The 17741-nt window shown below is 33.1% G+C and overlaps 1 protein-coding gene across 5 annotated transcripts in view; it reads left to right on the top strand.

Moving 5' to 3' along the window:
• Window positions 1-14035: 14035 nt before the first annotated feature.
• LOC119632693 (F-box/LRR-repeat protein 16) overlaps window positions 14036-17741 on the top strand; it is a 63258-nt gene continuing 59552 nt past the window's right edge. For 2 of the 5 annotated variants that reach the window (XM_038025725.1, XM_038025729.1), the window contains exon 1: window positions 14036-14160. The gene's annotated coding sequence lies outside the window, so the exon portion shown is untranslated. Of the gene's footprint in view, window positions 14165-14260; window positions 14381-17741 lie in introns of those variants that run through there. The other 3 variants (XM_038025724.1, XM_038025728.1, XM_038025727.1) reach the window with 2 other exon arrangements.

The raw sequence follows: 17741 nt of genomic DNA on the forward strand, positions 1-17741 counted from the left end.
ATATGCCGTAAATAACATGGTTACGTAAGTATTTAGCTCCAACTAAGCCTTGCAATATCAGAATTTTGAGATATCACTAGGAAATTTATATATAAAAAAGAAGAAAATTCATGGTATCTAGGAAAGTAGCATTAGTTAGCTTTTTTTTAATTGGTAATCAGTGTAGTTCCTAATAAAAGTAAAACGGTATTATTGGCTCCATTATTTGCCGTAAGGAGTGAAAATTATATACATATGGACTAAAATGCTAACGATTGCACCTTTTTCACAAATAAAACCCACATTTCTAATTGAGGTGATGATTTACAAAAAGAAAGTGCTGCCAGCAAGATCTAGACCAAGATATAGATACTATACTAATGCATTTAGCACGTTTGAGGAAGTGAGTACAGTATTCATTTTCATTGTGATACAAAATGATATCAATGCTTTCTTTACTGAATGCTAATATTATATAATCTAGGGGTTTTTTAATTATTGTACTTGCCGAACTATTGATTAACTGATTCTTTAGGTTTTTCGCTCTCTACAAATTTACTTAAAGCGCCTTTAAATTCGTCAATTTCTGTACACTAGAAAGAGAGTAGATTCTCTTATTGTCGCTTTTTTTCATGTTTTTTTTTTTGCTTATATGAATGCTATAGCATTCACGTCATCCCAGGTGAAAATTGTTTATCGATATTGTCGCGAATGCTATAGCATTCGTTGTATATATCGATTAAAATATCATCTTACAATTGATTTTAAAATAAATTGACTTTCAGTTTTTGCACCTCGGTCGAATGTTTATTGGAAATTTTTCATTCAAATGAGGATGATTTCGTTTTATCCATATTTGAAAATGACGTCGTTTTTAGTTTCCATATTGCATATATAGCTAATTAATTCACGTTTCTGTCTTTTTCGCATTTTCGTATGAAGGAATTGAATGTTAAATGTGGGTGCATTCATGGTCTCATATTTGAACAATTGGTTCATAATAGATCAAATATTATATTCCCGATAGAGAGTGCATATTTTCGCATACATTTAGTAAAGCTATCTAAATAAAAATCTTTCAAACATTCGCCTCTCACACTTAAGCTTAAGGATTTGCAAGCTTATTTTGTATATGAAGCACAGGGTGTGTAGTCGACTTGTTATACGTTTGCAACGCATACATGTAACATGTAAGGTTGTAAAATTCCGTCTTGTAATGCACAGCTTTACTAACTCATCCACAAAAGAGTATGTTTTATTAAAAAATATAATAATTAGCCATAATAACAGCAAGAAAGAAAATAATTGAAAAAAACCACACATAGAAGAAATAGTAAAACGTCGTTATAGGAAAATGATTTTCTACGTTAATAAGTAAGCTCATAAATGAATACAAAATATAAGCAAAACGTTTGCCGTGGAAATGCAATATCAGCAATAATTTACGTGTATACTGCGTATGCCCACTGCTTGTTTATTTCTCTCTTTCCTATAAGCTTTTGGCCTGAATTTACATTATGAGCTTTCAAGTTCAATTTCATGTTTTCAGCGGAAAACACGCAAGATGCATCTTTTGGCTAGATAAGAAAAAGAAAAAAACTTTAAAATAAACAGCATCAAAATCATGTTTTTCATAAAAACAAAATTTTACTCTTCCATTTTCAGTGAAAAATCTATATTGCCTCATCCATATATATTTACATTAAAAGTTGTTTTATAGATTCACAATATATTTATACTTATTTTCGACACGTTTTTAAATGTTGTGTACGCTTCTTATATTTTCCATTGTAGAATGCATACAAAATATTTGTAACATCTACACCTGTCATTCACACCATGTAATTTATCAAAATCATCAGTATGGACATTACATTAGAAACCGTCTTTTTTTTTTGATTTTTACCTCCACCATATGCAATCGATTAGATTTGTTGGATGTATGAAGTACATTGACTCCTTATGCTTGATCAGCATAGATATTTTCTCTTTGTATACATGTTGTTATCCTAATTGATTCTTCAACCCTATATCCAAAATTTAATCTCGAAATTATTTCTAATGAGGATAAATTTTAATCATTTTATTCTCACGAGTAAGTAACTGTTGCTTGTATAGAGGTGAATGCTGCTCTTCGGGAATCTACAACTAACACACGACTATTAATTCGGTGCTACAAAGTCCTACAAAGTGTTATATGTTATATTAAACAGCAGCTTAAATCTAACGACATGCATCAGGTATCCAGAGTTTATTTAAATCCACAACAACTCGGCCTATCTGTCGTTTAAGATTTACTCAAACTTGAGATAGGATAGAAAGCGTTGTATATATATTCTTAGTCCATAGTCACTTAACCTGGAAAGTTTGAAAATGAGTATATTACGCGAAAAATTACAAAAAAATAAAACAAAATCGATAGTAGCAAATAATCCAAGACTTGCTTAAAAATTTCTCGAATGTATGTTAATTAAAATATTATATTTTCCACAACATTTTACCATACTTTTGGCGACATGGCGTTATCGTGTGAAAAGATCTCAATAATGGTTTTCCTCCGATCCCATCATGGATCAATTTTCGCGCTTTTACCGCGCCAGCCAAGCCATGGTGTATCGGTATGAATCAGGTGGTAATCAGGAAGCTCTATGTCTGGTGAGCACGCTTCCCATCCGGACTCTAACAACAAGTAGACGAAATGGCATTTTCAGCCAATTCGTGCGGTAGTTATTTTAGTCGCTATCGCTGGTGTTTTGTGTAACAATTTTTTGTTCCATTTTTTTCATTTGACGTCGGTGGAAATTTGCAGCAACAGTTTCGTTCGCTTTAGTAGAGAGCAAAACTTTATTGCCACGAATATTGCGCCTCGGTGTCGATGTGAATGGTTCTCCCAGACGTATGGCTGACTTTTTGTGCTTGGGATTGTCGTAGTAGATCCCCTTTTATTGCTAGTCACAATGCGCCACTGAGAACTTTTCTTTTTCTTGTCTCATTCGAAATGTCATTTAAAAGGTAGTCGTTTTCCCTCCTTTTGATTCGTTCACTATCAAACTGTTCGATAGTTTTTTGAGAGCTTGAGCTGGGCTTTCGCCCAATAAGTCTTTCAATTCATTGTTTTCGATCTTTTTGGTTCTCTAGGCCGTTCAAAATCACCACTTTTAAACCGTTGAATACTGAACCGACAATTGGGACAGGATAGAGTAGCATCACAATAAGATTCTGAATCGGTTTGATAGACTTCGTCGTCAGATGTCTTCAAATTAAACAGCAAAAGTAATGAAGGTCGAAAATGCAATTTCGAACGCTATATGATTCATGTCGGCCTGCATTGAATAAATCAATCAATAATTTTAAACGGAAAGTTGTTATTTTATGTAGAAAAAGGTGAAAATCAACGAATTTCACCGTTACGTAGAAACTGTTTTTTACTTTGTCATTTTTACCACTACAGTTCGTTGTTCGCAAAAATGAACGAAAGGCCCAATAAGAAGAGAGAACGTCGTTCAATTAGTTCTTAGGATGACATAATGTAAGGTTAACACTAAAGCTACCGACATTCCATGTATACCTATTTCTACCGTGAGCGGTCAAATGACCGCGTCAAAAAAACATATATAAAGTAGATAGTAAACAAAATATTTTTCTGATGCTACATTAAAAACTCGTTCCCCGCTTTTCGATGTTGTATGTTTTATTTACTTTTATGCATTTTCATCACATTTTTTACAAATTACAGCATTTTGTATTGCACATTTTCCACATACGTATTTTTTACATTTTATACAAATTTTATTTGTTTTATTGATTTTACAATATCTTATTTGACAAGATCTTCGTTCAGAAGAAACAGTATTTGTATTTATTAATGTTTTTGATGAGCATTCTTGGCTTATCTGTTTCTCTTTCTGATATTCGGTGCCAAATCCAAGCATTTATCCCAGATAAATTTAAGATATTGAAAAATACCTGTAAAGGCCATCTTTGACATTTAGATTTTACACTATATTTTCTGGCCATTCGATCGGTTACATTGGTTTTATTTCTCCGGATAGTTCCAACAATCGTTGTTCGTTTTGCTAGAAGTTTACTTGCTAGTGACGCGCTTGTAAAAAAATTGTCAACTGTTATATTTATCCCATGGCCCGTATATGGTTCTGCTAATTTCAAAGTTACAAATTCTCCAAGTGGGATTGATGATTCTCTCTCTTCATCTTTTCCCAAATATGGTAAGCCGTTTACTATATATTTATTAGTTACATCGGAAGCTAACCAGAATTTTATACCAAATTTGTCCGGTTTATTGGGCATATATTGAGTAAATCTACAACGTGCTTTTGTAGGAAACAATTGTTCATCTATAGTAAGATATGCTCCTGGTTTATAACAGTTCTGGCTGTTTTCGATAAATTTATACCAAACTTGAAAAATCAATGCGAACTTATCGTTTTGTAAGCGTTGGCTTCGTTGATTTTTGTTGTCAAATCGAATAAATCTCATGATTTCTGCGAAGTCATTTCGACCCATAGTTGTCGAGAAAAAGGACGGACCCGATTTCTTGTTCCATAAATATGACAAATTAATATTTTTAGCCTCATATGCGCCGCGTGCATATAGAAGTCCAATAAAAGCATATAATTTTGCAATAGATAAATTCCACTTCGTTTTCAACACTCGAAAAGCCTCTGATTCCGTATATTCTCTTACATGTTCAATCATTTTATGATCAATAATCAAAGAAAATGCTGCAAATGCTCTGCCCTTCATAATATTTCGTTTAGCGTATCCTGTCGGTCCTGATATTTCCTTGAAAATATTATGAATCGATGTTCTTCCACTGTTAGACCCTTCCTTTATTTTTTTCCAAACAGTTCCGTCCATAGCAGTTTCAATCTCTTCCTCATTTTCACTTTCGGAGCTAACTATAAATCTCTTTCTTTTCTGTTCTCTTCGTATATTCAAAATATTCTCTTCGTCCGTATCGCTGTCAAATAAGTCACAATAATTTTCATTTTTCAATTTCTCATTTTCATCATCAGTATCGTAAACTTCTTGATCATCTTCCGAACAATCCTCGTTGATATTATTTATTTTGTGTAAAAAATATAAAAATATAAAACAAACGGGGCAAAACCATTGAGACCAGAAATAAAAAAACAATTGTAAATCATACCACAAAATATTGTTGGCTCTGTTGACTTTGTCGAAACTATCACTTATACCACGTAATAATTTTTCTTATAATATAATTATAATTTCTATTACACACTGAAATTTTGATGCTCTCTGTTCGTATCACAAGACCTTACTGTCGTACAAAAAACGCTATGTTCTTTGTTTCAATAACAACCAAAAAAATTCTAACCGCATCTGTCTAACCGTCCTAACCGTCTACATTGCAGACACATTGATTACATTCCAGTCTACGATTACATTGCAGACCCCTAAAACAATTTCAAGAACAAGATTATCGAAGAATATAGTCATAAATAACATAAATTTTTCAAACGGTCAAATGACCGCGCCCGGTCGACTAGACATGGTATAATTTTTTTTCGGAAAATACACATTAAAAAAAGTTTTAAATATTGAAAAATTGTTTGTATGTATATTTTAGGAAAAGTCAATAAGATACATGATGATACAATAACGTTTTATGCGAGAAATTTTAAACGAAAGTTTAAAAACAGTCATTTGACCGCGCGCGGTACGTTTAGTGTTAATGTTGGAGCGACGCAGAATTTTTAACAGCAAAATATTTCAACTAACTTGCTCAGGGTGGAGAAGCTAAGCTAGGACTACAATTGCAATACCATTGGATCCAAAATAATAATGCGGTCATGGAAAGTTTATTCAAGAGTGACTGCTTTATTTAAAGTATTTACAGCTTATATAATAGTTTAAAATTACTTACTTAAATTCATTAATTTAGTTTGATAAGTTTTGCTCATAGCTTTTGCTTTAGCTTTATCAATTGATTATTAAGTACTTATAACTGTTATAAATTTTGGATATTCCTTAAAACGACACTGTAAGTAAGCAAATGTCTCTAAAACAAAATTTCAATTATACGATTCCCATGCGCCAAAGGTATTTTGCACTCTTTGTTCATTATGAGCATTGATTGCTTTTTTATGTATTTACGTAAATCGATGCTATTGAAGTGTATACAATGTTAGATGTAAAATGATTGTCGACTAATCTCATATGATTTGTAGATAGTGACGTTATACGCAAAATTGCTTTATTAAAATAACTGTAATCTCTAAGACAATATTATGAAATTTCGATAAAAATATCATACTATAAATTAGTCAATAGTGGCGACATTTGTACATCATCCCACGAACTTATTGAGTGACGAGTTATACGCATTTGAAAGTTCAGTGCAGAACTAGACGTGATTAACTCCAAAAAAAAAAAGAACGCAAGTCTGAAATGAGAAAAAAAAAAAATATTTAACTTATAATGTAAACATTTTTATGACTATTTCGTACGAGACACTCCAAGTTCTTTGCAAAAGTACTTATGATTGCCGAAAAAAAAAGCATTCACAATCAGTAAAGAATTTTAAAGAAAATTTTGTATATATATATTGATTTTGTGTTTATAAGGCGCGTTCACTTTGATTGTATCACAAAAAAAGACCTTCGTGAATAAAAGATTTCGCACTTGACTTTACTTTCACTTCATAGACGACGGCATAGAGTTTATTCTTCGACATCCATCATTTGCTTATTTACGTTATATTAAATAAAATATCGAAAATCCCTGCACGAAAAATATAATATCTAGACTATAGATATATTCAACGGAGTGGCTGACTAGCAACTCCAATGATCGTGGGTTAAAATCTCAAGTGCGAGGTAGGGTTTTCAATAAAACCGATAGCCTTAAGAGTTTAGTCTTCGATTTTTTTTCTTTCGCTAAATTAATAATAATAACGATATCTGTCCAATAAGGTAACAGATGCGAAGAGAGTAAGTAGTAAGTACTCGTATTTTTTATATATTTTTTTTAATTTTTAATATGAACAGTTACGTCAGGCGATGTCCCCTGTTCGTGGAACACTGGGAAGTGAGGAAAGATAAATATATATGGGTAGGTGGAAACAGCCTTACCGTTTCAGCGCTCATTATACCTACGACCAATGCTATGCTCTGTCGCACCTGCGATTCGAACCCATGAACATTGAACGATTCTCACCTACTCGTCTACTTATGAGAACGGGCGATAAGTAACGTTACCAGATAAATATTTCGTGTTATTTTGTGGAAGTATTTATTAAGGGATACAACTGACAACATAGGGAACGGTAGGTAAGATTCTCCAAAGATAATAGGGTCGCGGTTAAGGAACTATCAGTCACAGTCATGCGTTGTGCGGTATCCGCGCAACTCCAAGAGAAGCTGTTGACAACCCTAGGAAAACGCACAAAACCCTTGTTACATCACGTAAGCACAACACGAAATACTTTTATTCAGATTAAATGTTAATTTACAAATTGTTATGAATTTTGGATAATTTAAATAAATCTGCACTACATTTAAACTACAAGCTACAGATATCACTTTGATCACGTTGAGCACATTGATCTAATGGAATCGGTAAGAGGTAATTTTTTGCTTTTTGCTCTATCATGATCTAGGGTGGAATCGTCGTTTCTTGTTTGCGATTTATGAAAACGGCTCAGTGCTCATTGCTGTGCCTACACTGAAAAGAGGCATGGTATGTTGAGAACAAACGTTATTGTGAAATTGGATATATTATCTTTATCGTTCCTACTTTGGAGAAACTCATTTAAAGTGCGTGATAGATTTAGTAGGCACTACGAAGCGCGTTTTATTTATCTCACTGCTGTTGAAATGGCCAGCTTAATAACTCTTCCCTCGGGTGCTTATGTATCAATCTTCGCCTGTATTTAATAATCTTCACTTGTTCGATTCAACACTGCGCTCTATCTGGAACAGACTACATCTTCAACAGATACTCTCATTTTTTATTGTTTTTTTTTTTTTTTTCTTATAGTTCAACGGTTGTATTACATTTTTAATTAAGGTTCTCCCTGATCGTAATTATTCGTGATATCCTTATCATTTCATCCACTCTTATTATACTAAATTCCGTATTATTTCACCTTATTTTTTTATTTAGTTCCTGTTGCACATTATCAAACATATTCTCTTAAGTACATCATTCGTTAGTTGCAGTGTTATCTATCTATCGCACATTATTTATATTTTATTTGTTGTACAAACTTAATAGGTTAGGTGTCGGTTGAAAATTCTTATATTTATAGTTTGGGGAAAAAGAAATCGATTATTTTTTCGGTAGATGGCTGCACTGATAGATTTCTCGTAAAGTATCGATCAAACAATTTCAGATTTATGCTCGTTGGAAAGGTGACATTTCGCAGTAAAAAAATTCTTTTGCTGTTTTTTGTTTGGTGCATTCAGTTTTGAGTTACAGCGTGTTAAAAATGGAAGTGAACAAAGAGAAAATTCGGTACATTTTACAGTTTTTCTTTGACAAAGGCGAAAATGCAAGCCAGGCGGCTAAAATTGTGAATGGTGTTTATGGTTCCGATACTGTAACAGCCAATTATGTGCAATTTTGGTTTCGTAGATTCCGTTCAGGAATTTTTGATGTTAAAGATGCACCTCGCTCAGGTAGGCCGGTCGTCGAAAATGTCGATAAAATCGGAGAAATGATCGAAGTTGACCGGCATGTTAGCAGTCGTAACATCGTCCAGGAACTAAAAATCGACCATAAAACAGTTTTAAACCATTTACACAAAGCTGGATTCAAAAAGAAGCTCGATGTTTGGGTGCCACACCAATTAACAGAAAAAAACATGATGGATCGAATTTCCATCTGCGAAGCCTTGGCCAAACGGGATGAGATAGACCCATTTCTTAAACGGATGGTGACTGGAGATGAGAAATGGATCACATACGATAACCCTGTGTGAAAACGATCGTGGTGAAAGAGCGGTGAAGCACCTCAAACGGCCAGGAAAGTTTTGCTATGCATTTGGTGGGACTGGAAGGGGATTATTTATTATGAGTTGCTTCCATATGGCCAAACGCTAAATTCTGATCTCTACTGTCAACAACTGGACCGTTTGAAGATAGCGATTGACCAGAAACGGCCAGAATTGGCCAACAGGAGAGGTGTCGTGTTGCACCAGGACAACACTAGGCCACACACATCTACAATGACTCGCCAGAAACTTCGGCAGCTTGGTTGGGAAGTTTTAATGCATCCGCCATACAGTCCGGACTTGGCACCAAGCGATTATCATCTTTTTCTTGCATTGCAAAATTTCTTTAATGATAAAAAATTGGAATCTAGGGAGGATTGTGAAAATCGACTACTAGAGTTTTTTGCAAATAGAGACCAGGACTTCTATGAGAGAGGCATTTTGAAGTTACCTTTAAAATGGCAACATATCATACAACAAAACGATGCATATTTGACCCAAATCGGACAATCCGAAGCATCTTAAATAAAGTCCTGAAGTTCATATAAAAATAATGGATTTCTTTTTCCCCATGCTAATATATGGAGCTATGATAAATAATAAAAAATAAATGTCCAAAACGTGCTATATATATATATATATATATATGTAGATATATATATTTACATAGTTCATATTCGAATTGCTTTGTGAATATCAATTTTCAATGACGTCATATATATTATATGCTTCAAATCGATTTTTTAATACGATATCATATGGAATTGTTTTCGCTACAATGGTCCCTTTGCAAGACTTATCAGATTTTCAGATGCAAATATTATACTCTCGGTAAAAACCTTTTAATAGAAAGAGAACATAAATATAGCTTTATATCGGTATGTTGCGGCTTGGCATGTTTCTAATCGTTTCTGCGCATGCAGAGTCCCACCGGTGCTAATGTCATTCTTTCTTTCTGTTTTTTTTTCTCTTTTATCGCGACTCGTACGTGATGTAGCGTCACTGCCAACTATTTAACCATTAACGATACTTTGGCAGTGATGATCATTCAAGGTCAATGTTACTGTTTCGTTTCTTGTATCTTTCTCTCTCTCTCTTTCTTTCTCCTACTGCTTGCCTAACCGAAACTATACCTTATCCCTATGTATTATTGTTGATCACTGCAGATTTATTCCATTTTTCTTCCATTTTCGTCGTTTATTGTCATAACGCCCGCGTTGTTCTACATTCTATCCGTCTATCCATCCATCTTTCAACTACCTACTACCAAAAAACCAAATTCGTTAATTTCAAGAAAATAATCAACATTTTCTTCATTCAAGATTCACTCAACATACAGATTCATGGCTTGTATCTTATCCCCTGGAGGCATAAACCATGGAAAATGGTATCAAAATTAAGGCACTGTCAAAGCTATTGGAAATGTAAACTATTCTGGCCGCACTGTATACATACATACGTGCTCATCAAGATTGTATTCTCGAAATTAAAGAACATCAGGTGCACATATTTATACCCTACACCTCTTGCGATAAAAGAATGTATTAAATTTGTGCGGAATAGCCAGGAAGATGTGAAATAAATTAAATTCACCTTTTATTATACCGATTTAAATTTGTCTATTTGTCTGTCCTTCTTGTATTCAGCCTAAACAATGCAATTTTGGCGATATTTTGATGAAATTTGACACACTGACATGTTTTGACTCAACAACGAAAGCCAACGAAAATGGTGCGGATCGGTCCAATTTTTCGAAAACAAATACAATTTTCAAAATATTTCGCCAAAGAACCTCGCTGAGCAGTAGCACTTCGACATTCTAAATTGGTATGAAAAATTTTGTTCAGTTGCGGCAATTTTTTGAACCCTCTCTCATATAATCGTTCCTACGAAAACTGAATCTTTATAAGGTAAAAAGGTATAATTTTTAATAATTCATGATGAAAATGGGGAATAAAGTATGCTTTTGGGGGAGCATAGATGCGCCTAAACTCTCAGCTCCTCGCGATGAACCCTGGTAATGGCTTTTTGTCCGACGAAGAAGAGTTTAAGGTTTGGACTCTTTATCACTTGGTAACAAGTTTTCCGATAATACACTGGAGTGCACTGAAACAAGCTTTGCTTTGACCAAATCCTTTCCCATAGACTATTGCTATGGAGGAAATACAAACTAGCTGTTATTGTGTTGTAACTGGGTACGTAGACTACTTTGATGTAGTAATAGTCGAGTGCATGGACCAGGCCATGTCAAATGTAGCATCCAAAGCAAACATATTTTTAAGAAGGGTTTTTCGGTGCTGGCTACCCGAGATGGTATGGTTTGCCCAAAGGCAAGAATGACTATGTTGCGTAAAGTAAGGCTAAGGTCTTTATAAACTAAATTTAAGCTCCACAGGGATCAAGGGCTCACTTGCTATCTGTCTATTTCTACGTAGAGAAAGTTCTGCTGAGTATGCCTTGCGAGGGGTATCGTGGTGGCTGCGGTTTTCATCAATCCTAAAGCGAGGTAAGCCTCAATATTCTCCAAGTGTGTTTATTGGGCCATACACAATAAATAAATCTCCAACTGTAGTTGAGGCTCCTAGTTTATAGGGATTTTCCGACTCTCGCGAGGGCGTAGGTTACGTACGATTGACTCGCATGTCATCGGGTTTTGCTAGGTGAGATTTTTGTGAGACAGATACTGATATTAAATCTAAGTCACGTTCATTTCATGATGAAAATTGGTTAATAATAGTAAATTGATAAAGAAATCAACCCTACCGAACTTGGCCTGCGCAGGTCTTTTTTTTAGATATTGTTAGATTCACGTTTGCTGGGCATCTTTATATGTCAAAAGCGCTAATTGTTAATGTTTTGTTCATGGCACTAGTTTGACATAGAAATAAAGTGGATCAAATTGGAACCATATGAGTCTTCTTTCTTGTACCCTACTGTATATGAGATTTCGGAAAAAGGTTTAATTTTTACCATTTTATAATGAAAATTGGTTCATAGTAGCAATTTAGCAAAAAAAAAAAACGATAGATGAAATAGATGAGTCTAGATCCTAATATGTATGGTGTATGGTCTATCATGAAAAGCAAGAGGGAGAAAAGAATGTCTATATTCTAGTATTTTATGCTGGAAATTAAAAAATCATAAAAGTTTTAGCAAGTATTAGCAAATTTGCTAAATTTGGATGACGTCATACGATGTTTTGGGCACGCAATGGATATCTTTGAATGCAAAGGAGTGAATAATTGTATTAGCCTAAGTGATGTAGGGTATCTAATGGTCGCCCTTGCTCGGCTATAATGATCGTAACTGTTAATACATAATATTAAACTGAATACATATTTACATTCATTTATTTTCTAGAAAAAATACTGTGGAATACTGGCAAAGATACTCTGGAATTATGAAATAGTGCTAACTGTTAAGGAAAATGCGAATACAATGCGAGCAAAATTGCCCTTATATTGGGATTGGGATGCACAACTTTGATCTCCTTAGCACTCATTCATATTAGGTGGATTTAGCTGTGGGAAGGATGGAGTAAATGCGGATTTGGCGATTTATCGATAATATATTGGAAATTAATATTTTTAATTTTCTAAATTTCTAAATAATTGATTTGTTTTTGTTTTTCTTTTTATTTCGAAAAAAAATTTTTTTAAAAATAAAATAAATTTTCCTCTCATCGCTGCAAGTTTATTATAATTGTTTCTCTCTTTTGCGCTCAATAAGTTAACAACTGCCACGCAAACATTCTAATAAGAATCTTTTGTTAATAAGCTTTTTAAAAAGATATGCTATAAAATTTTTTATTATATTTATTTATTAATGTCTTCATTGATTCATTTCATCAATTAAATGCAACCAACATATATTACTATTAAAATTTAATTCATTTCACGTATATAAAATTGAAATGTATCAATGGAATCTTAAAAAAATCTTTTCTTTCAAATTTTTAATGTCTTTTAAAAATGTTTCCTAAATTTCAAAATTCATTCGTATTCGGAACGCATTTAACATTAGGAATATCTTCAAAGTGATTGGAACACATAATAGTAATAATATGGATAACTAAAATAGCCGCGCTAGTCTGGCCTTTTAAGGAGTTGAGATAAATTAATCCGATCGAAATAAAATCATTTCATGAATCATTTTTTGAGTCGATTCAAGCCCGTCAGTGCGTCTGTCCGCCTTGCTTCTTGTGTTTAACCTAAAGGTTGCAAATTTTAAGCTATTTTGATGAAACTGATTTGGTATACTGACTTGTTTTGTCCTACGGTATGAACGCTAATGAACATTGTTTGGATCGGATCATTTTCTCGACAATTCATTTTGAAAAGTCTTTATATGTATACCTGTACAATAAAGTAGAGTGTTTAATGATCAATCATAGCTTAGGTAGCTAAAAATCTAGGCTGCCATGCATCCTATGTACATACATTCACTTACTTGTTCCTGGTTAATGCAATAACTTTGTATTTAAGTCATAACTTAAATCAATAAATAAGTTTGCACTGCCTTTTAAGTTTATAAACAAAGAATAAGAAGAAGATAATTAATTATTCTGTTCAAAAGTTCTCTTCTGTTGAAATTTCTAATTGAATTTATCCTCGAGATCGGTTAGAAATTCATTCTTGAAGGAAAGACTTTTAAACTGTAATAAGATCATTTGTTCTAAAATGTTTGCTAGGTTTTGCATTGGGAGCTTATTGGCGTTAAATATGTATGTATGTGTGTAACAAATGCATATGTAGCGTAATTCCTTTTCCTTTCACATCCTGTATGTTTTGGTCAGAAGGAAAGTTTCCTTTTTCGTTGTGCATTGATGAATTTTCCCATATCCAAAACAAAACAATGCGCAGGCTTTCTCTCTTCTCAACTCGAGCAATTCATGCGAGAGTACAAGCGGACTTATTCAATATAATTCAATGGGTAAATTGCTCTCGATTGATATAAAGAAGAAGAAGAAGAAGAAGAAGAAAATGAAGAAAAAAAGAAGAAGAAGAGGAAGAAGAAGTAGAAAAAAAAGACTAAAGGAAAACAAATTTTTCAGATTTTTCGATCTAAAGCAGTTTTGAGTCGTGCGCTGTAACGTTCGGATATACGGTCAAAAACGCGAGCAAAACAAAAAGAGACATTTTTATTTGTGTTTTTCTGTTGGGGGTTTCTTCTCTTGTGTGTTTCTGCGGAATGACGGAAGTGTTGGTGAATTTGCAAGAAATTGTTTAATGAAAAAAAAAAGTTTTTTTTATTTTTAATTTTTTTTTTTGCTAGTCGACCAATATGCGTGTGTTTGTGCGTAACTTTAATTGTGCTTAAAAAATAAAAAGGAAAAAAAATAAAGAAGAAAACTTCAAAGGAACAAAAGCGAGTTTTTTCCTTTCCTGCGGGGGGGGGGAAAAAAATAATAAAATAGAAAAAGTGAGACATTACTCTTTAAGAATAATAACAACCTGATAACTCGAAATCCATTTGCTTTGAGATAAAAAGAAGTGTTCTAGAGAAAAAGTTGTCTTTCGATTGTATTTCGCTTACAATGGAAATTTGTTTTTCAATTAATTGGCTTTAATTTAGTGAAAGGATTGTTGTTTTTGTTAATTTTTTTTTTTTTTTTTTTTTATTCATAACAGATCTCCTTGTTTAAATTGTTTGAAAGTAAGAGAGAGAAATTATTGTTATAGACGGCTATTGTCTAATTAATTAAATTTTCCTTTCCCTTTTTTTTTTTTTTTGTATAAACGATACTACTATGATTGTATTGGTGTTAATATTAGTCTGGTTGTGCGAGTGTATGGAAAATGTGATGTCATTCCGTTTCCATTTCAGTGGAATTTAATAAAAGATGTGCTTAAGTATTGTAATGTATTTCACTTACGTATGTATGTATGTATTGGTTAGTCTACAAGGCATAATTTTGTATCCCCGTCAATGTCCTTTTAAGTAGTGAAATCATTTAACCCTACCGTGCAAACGGAAATTTTGATTTTAATATGAATTCTATGCTGTATCGTAACATTATGTACGCAACGCTTAGTTAGAACCGATAAAAATGGAAAGATGGGAAATGCAAAAATGCATTGGTCATCAAAGCAAAGAAATGAAATATTATTGTATATGTTGCTTATTGATTTTTGTCGATAAAATTCACAAAATTCCAAGAAAATGCAAAGTTTATAAATTTTTTTTTTTATAGGAGAAAAGTATTTCAATAAATAAATTTTACAAACACATATTGATTTAAGGTACTTTTGCATCAGATTGTTCAAAAAGATCTGCATGATTGACCATAACAGTAAGTTGTTGTTGAGACCCCATATCGATCACAAAAGACGATATCCTATGATTTGTGATCGGAGAAACCATTTCATTTTTCAATTAGAAAAGATCTGATTTTATTTATATTTCATTTGAGATTTGTCGAAAATTGTAGATTAATTTAACCGGGACATGTTGGACAAATCTTTACAATATATCTAAGGCAAGCGATGGCTCCTGAATAATGCTTTCATTTTCAAGGACCTTTGCATTTACATTTTACATTACACATGAGTTGGATTTAATGCAATTAAGACCGGTCCGTCGCCAAAGAGCTTGTTAAAAAATTCTTGATAATCTTGAATCAAAAAAAAAAAATCTAAAATATTTTTTTCGAAACAGCTAAGAAAGGGCCGCGAACTTATGGGGTCGTTAAGGAACAGTTTTCTTGGATAAGGAAAGAAGGAATGTAGAGCACTCTTAGGTGCAATATACATATTTGATCCGTTCTTATTCTCATTAGGTAAGGCTGAGATTTTCTTATGATTTGAGACTGAAAAATACATACCGAAGTTTACTCTCGCTTTGCCTATGCCTAAGGGTCATTGTGGTTCAATTCGTCTGTTCATCGCGTTACGTTTCTTTACGAAACTGAATCAAGGCAATTCTATTCTTATTTGCCTAATTTGAACTATGGTCATCACATAAGAGAATAAATTTTTGGCTTCCCGGTGACTTTATGACTTTTGATTATTACAAAAGCAAAAATCAATCTGGCACAAATTCGGTGCTTATGAAAAATTTACATACATACATATTAAAATCGATTCAAAACATTACTGTACTCATTCCGGAGTCTGCGATGCGCTATTAAATTTTTTCAAATGAAAATACCTTCATCTCATCTCATGCAATTGTGTAGAAATGTTATCAGCGAACTGATCTACGTGTTTAAGAGAATGATCCAAGGATATTATATTTGACTCTGCTCAAATCTTTCATATCTATCCACTCGGGAAAGAAAAAAAAAATTAAAAATGAAAAGATAAAATTTCTATACACGATAACCTTGCGTAGGCGTAACAGATTTTTCCTATTTGAGCATTTAATGCGTAAAGTTTCGTTACTGTAATACCTTACTACTCATTAATATGGACAGATGTTCAGGCTTTTATCGATTCAGAATTTCGTCTTGATCAAGAATGCAAAATATTGTTCTTCTTCTAGTCTTATCTGTATCTCCAATCTTTCGCTTTCGGACAATATCGAAATCTGTTTGAATTTGAAAGAAAAGGATCAAGCCCTGCTTATGTACATGTCTGCGTAGATATACCTAAAATATATTTCCAGAGGGAGCCGTGTCTATCCACATTTATTTTGTTTTGATACCTTTTCTAAAATTGAATGTGATGCGAAATTTTTTCAAGATTTACATGAATAATGCATCGCATTACGAATTCTACCCCGCTAACCGCGATCAGTTCTCATCTATAAGCAGCATACAATAAAGTGAGTTAGTTGTTTTTGTCAAACGTTTTGACTCCAAATCCATTACTGTCCAATAGTCGTCGTAATCATCTACCTACATGTGGGATGCATTTTGATAATATCTACTCTGCTGTGTACACTTCAATAAGTTTATATAAGCTGCGTATAAGGGGCGTAACAAAGAATACTTTGACGTAATGCTGCCATATTGGCTTTAACTACTGCATTATCCTTTGAAAATTCCATTCAATTAATGCATAGTTCTAATATTGATTCCATACGTTTTGAGTATACATATATATATGCGCGCTCAGCTTGAATGATAAAAATTTAATTTCATTTACTAACATTAAACATTACAAGATGACGAAGGATAAACGAAACACGGATAAGCTAAATGATAACCATAGCAGGTTTGTATCTTTCCCAGACGTACGTAATATATTATCTAACATTTCCATTTGCGTCAGGTCAATAAACCAAGTATATGGTGCGACGACAAAAAAATTCCACGTTGCTTCCCGTCTGTCCATATGGTATTTAATTTATTTACCTATGAACCTATGAACGTATGAAGCATTAAGTTGAGGAGAGTTTCTAATATACTTATATATTATACTTGACATAATCGATCGTTTGTCAATATGATGAGTTATTCCATATTTATGGTCATAACTTAATAAACACCTTTTTCATTTCAATACGAGTCAAAGGTCGACTGGTGCGTACCAACAAAAAATTTGCTTTAGACTACGATTATGATTTTTTCTCTTGTTTTAAATCACAAAAACAAATTTATTTAAACAGTGATCTTTGAGGTGTTGCAAGTAAATAAGACTTTATCGAACAACTATGTACTCAGTCCCGAATATATCTTCTGGTTTATCACGTACGAAAATGTTCATCAGAGATCTCGTACAGCTGCCCTTTAGTTTGATGTTGTTGACGATCGCAAGAATTCCAATTTATCGTAAACTGATGGCACCGATTTGATACCGATTACAGGTGTTCTCGATTGATATCTTCTTTTTTTCATATA

This window comes from Glossina fuscipes, unplaced genomic scaffold, assembly GCF_014805625.2.
Source record: "Glossina fuscipes isolate IAEA_lab_2018 unplaced genomic scaffold, Yale_Gfus_2 1, whole genome shotgun sequence".
Taxonomy (NCBI): domain Eukaryota; kingdom Metazoa; phylum Arthropoda; class Insecta; order Diptera; family Glossinidae; genus Glossina; species Glossina fuscipes.